We start from the raw sequence: 4,445 nt of genomic DNA on the forward strand, positions 1-4,445 counted from the left end.
CTAGACAAGTGGCAGTAGGAATGAGAGTATCAATGGTCTTTTAGCTTTCCATCTTAAACCTTTTCAGAAACTCATTAATGTATTTCTACTGCCTTATCATCGTTCCCTTAGGGGTTTGCTTAACCTGCAACTCTAAGAAAAAATTCAATTCCCCCATCATGCTTATTTCAAACTCGCTTCCCATAAGCTTTGCAAAACTTCTCACACAACGAATCATTTGTTGCACCAAAGATGATGTCGTCAACATATACTTGCACGATGAGCACGTTCCTCCCCCGTTTCTTAACAAATAAGGTGTTGTTAACGTTTTTCTTTTGTAAAGCCATTTTCAATAAAAAATTTGGACAACCTTTCATACCATGCACGAGGAGTCTGTTTCAGGCTATATAATGCCTTGCCAAGTTTGAACACATGTTCAGGATACTCATGACACTCAAAACCAGGTGGTTGTTTGACGAAAACTTCTTCCTGTAAATATCCATTCATAAATGCACTTTTAACATTCATTTGGAACAATTTGAATTCTATATGAGATGCAAAGGCAATAAGGTTTCTGATGGCTTCCATTCGAGCAACTTGGGCAGAAGTCTCATCATAGTCAATTTCTTCTTCTTGATTATAGCTTTGGACCACCAGCCTGGTTTTATTTCTTGTTGTATTTTAAAATTTATCAAGCTTGTTTCTGAATACCTACCTAGTTTCAATAATAGGTCTATCTGAGAGTCGAGGAACCAAATGCCACACGTTGTTCCTCTCAAATAGATGGAGCTCTTCTTGCATGGCATCAATCATGTCAGCATATTTCAATACTTTCTTGATGTGTTTTTGCTCAATTTGAGATAAGAAAGCTGAGAAAGCAAACATTTTTCTTTAACGCCGAAGTGACCTACGGACCTCCAAGTCAACACCCGGACACGATCCTAAGATCAAAATCACCATACGGAGCTATTGGAACCATCAAAACTCCATTCCGGAGTCGTCTTGACAAAATTTGAATTATGGCCAACTCCTACGACTTAAACTTCAATTTATAGGGACTTTGTGTCCCATTACACCCTAAACCAAAAACCAAACCTCCTGGAAAGTCACGTAATCACAGTTTCACACAAAGAAGGCAATAAATAGTGGTTCGAGGCTAATACACTCAAAAATGATCGGCTGGGTCGTTAGATTAATAATAATGATAAAAGAATATCAAATTCCATATATATTTTATATGAAATAACATTCAAAAAAATATGTTCAAATCATCAAATATGAGATTGAATTAGGGAATATCTACCATATCCCTAACACCCGGTGCACATGCGCTGCTCAGAACTCAAAGATTACTCCATAATATAAGTCCTTCGACTTATGTGTGTCACACATCAGATCTTTTTGAGTGAATTATCTCGGCTTCTTCTCCTTTTTATTCTTTTTTTTAAAGTCATATTTTTTTATTTCTTCATAAATTGAGAGTAGCATTTCATTTCCAACTGAATTGTACTAGAAAATATCAAAAATCATATTTTGGGTTGTAATTAGGAAATGAATAAGTGGAGAAATAGCACAAACTCTCATGGTTACAATTAAATCCAAAAGGAAGGGTACATTCAAACATCTGCTTGTCTCTATACTTGTCTTTCCTTTAAGCATTTCTTGCGGTCATGACAAATAAAAGATTTCCAATCTCTAAAGACGAGACAAAGCAAGAATCTGCTCACGACTCTGATCGTAAGCTCAAGGCCTTTCCCTGTTGATTTGGCTTGACTTTTTGCTTGTTTGATTTGCATTTTCCGTTATCACAAATGTCTTTGCCACTGCTCCCAAAATGTTTTTCTGCATTTTTCCTATTCCAGTTTTGGACAGCTCATTCACATATTTAACCTTCTTTGGAACCATAAATCCAGGAAAGTTCTTCCTGACATTGCTGATGTTCTCTCCACCTGAAATGATTACATCTTTGCATCTGTCTTTGATTTCCAAATACCCATATGGATGAATCACTCCCATATCTCCTGTGGAAAATCAGTCATTCTTGAAAACTTCTGAATTTTCCGTGTCATTCTTTAAGTACCCTTTCATTATGCTGCTTCCCCTCAGGCATATTTCCCCTGTTGCATTTCCATCATGAGGCACACTTTGCATTGTCTTGAAATGTTTTACATCAACATAGGCAAGTGTCAGTATGCCGAGGCCTTGTCTGGCCTTCAACTTGGCTTGTTCTTCCCATGGTAATTTATTCTACTTAGCTTGCCACTCGCACACAATTACTGGTCCTATGGCATCAACAAGGCCATAGGCGTGGACCACGTGGAAAATCAACCTCTCAATTTTCTCGAGAAGTGGAGCTGGTAAGGGTATACCCCCCACTAGTATTTGGACATGGGTCGTTATTTGGTGGCGCTCATGTGGCTTATCCTAGAGGATTATATTGAGAACAATAGGTGTTGCACATATATGTGTAACTTTGTGTAACGTAATGTTGGAGTAGATTTCTTGGGCCGTAGTATTACGGATGCAGACATTGGTCCCACCTCTTACAGCAATTCCCCATGTGAAAGTCCTCCCATTGCAGTGAAATATTGGGAGGGACCATAATTACACGGTCTCCATACCCATTTCCCAACCCAAAATTAAGCTCAACGTGCTCAAAAAAGCAACTCTATGGCTATACACAACTCCCTTTGGCTCTGAAGTTCTACTTTATGTATAGCTCAAAGTAATAGGATCCCACTAATTATCAATATTTTCAGGGACAAATTCAGGGTTGCCTTGTGATAAGTTATGTGCCTTTGTGTTTTGATGATTTAACAAACTTTATATGAGAACCAGAGAGGGAAATGTTCTCTAGGGGAATATGACTATTCTGCAGGGAGAACAATGTGGAAGATCTAGTTCTCAGGGGAATATCAACTCTAATTTTTTCATCATCAAAAAGGGGGAAATTGATAATATATGCGTCCTTTGTTTTAATAATTTGACAAACTTCATGAGAGAACTAGATAAGGAACCTGGAACAATTAGTTCATTTGCGTTCAGAGTAACTAGTCAGATGTCTGGTTCAACTCCCAATGAAATCAGTTAAGGGAACAACAATGGGAACAGTAGAGGGAACATATAGAGATCAGTTCCTCCGGTCACAGTACATGTCAACTCCTTGCAGCTGTTAAAGTCGCTGCATTGTTGAACTGCACACGCAACACTGCAACAGTCACTTTACGGAGTATGTGAGGTACCAGATATTTGCTTACATCATCCCAATGACCTCACACACATATATTATCAACATGAGGCAAGGGATTTCATTTTCTAACACTTGCAAAAAGCAAAAATTGATTTTCTCGCTCAAGTGCTAGCCATCTCTCTTAAGAACAAAGCAGCTGCAACCTCAAGGACCAGATCCAAAGATTGAAGATATCTTAAGTCCTTAGGTTTGTTGAGTCTTTATTATTTGTTCTTCATTTGTAATCCTATACCACTTTCAAGAAATATCTTTGTAGGACAGATTTAAACCACTATTTGGTTTAGTTTCTTGACTAGAGTTAGTCAAGCTTTGTTGCTTTATAATAGAGTTATTATAAAGAGGCCTGCAATATAGTTATTGCAAGTAGGTGAGGGATTAAGAGTTTAATTCCTAGGTTACAATAGGTTGTAATCAAAAGTTTCTCGGTTAGTGAAGTTAAAATCATACGAGTGTATGTCATGATTTTTAATCATGTGAGCTGGAAGTTTTCCACGTAAAATATTGCTATGTTATTTACTTACCACTGTGTGTGTATTCTATGGGAATTGATAGAGAATCAGGTTCTCTATATAGTTTGGTGGACCCTAAGTTTCCATCAATTAGTATCAGAGCAGGTTCTTTCTAAAAGTTTAACACCTAGAAAGAATCTACATGGCTGCTCTACCAAATTTCAAGGAAGGACAATCAACATATAGACCGCCAAGATTCAACGGCCAATACTATGGTTGGTGGAAAATAAGAATGCATGACTTCATCATGGCTGAGGACTCAGATTTGTGGGATGTAATATGTGATGAACCTTTTGTTCCCGTGAAAACTGTTGGTGAGGGAACAGTTACAGTCCCAAACACAAGAAAAGAGTACAACGATGCTGATAGAAACGTTATTGTGAATAATTTCAAGGCAAAGAATATTCTTGTTTGTGGCATTGGACCAGATGAATACAGTCGCATCTCAGCTTGTCAGTATGCTTAGGAGATCTGGGAAGCTCTTCAAACTGCCCATGAGGGAACTACTCAGGTTAAGCATTCCAAAATTGATATGTTTACTATTGAGTATGAGCTTTTCAAGATGAAGGAGGATGAGTCTATTCAAGATATGCACACATGTTTTACCTTCATTATCAATGATTTTCACTCCCTTGGAGAAGTCATCCCAAGAAACAAGCTAGCCCAGAAAATACTCAGTGTTTTACCAGGTTCCTAGGAAAGTAAAG

At 37.8% G+C, this 4,445-nt stretch overlaps 1 pseudogene; it reads right to left on the bottom strand.

The window, feature by feature from the left end:
* Window positions 1-1,674: 1,674 nt before the first annotated feature.
* Window positions 1,675-3,241, bottom strand: LOC107792101 (trans-cinnamate:CoA ligase, peroxisomal-like; annotated as a pseudogene).
* Window positions 3,242-4,445: the final 1,204 nt, after the last annotated feature.

Source organism: Nicotiana tabacum, chromosome 17 (genome assembly GCF_000715075.1).
Source record: "Nicotiana tabacum cultivar K326 chromosome 17, ASM71507v2, whole genome shotgun sequence".
NCBI lineage: Eukaryota > Viridiplantae > Streptophyta > Magnoliopsida > Solanales > Solanaceae > Nicotiana > Nicotiana tabacum.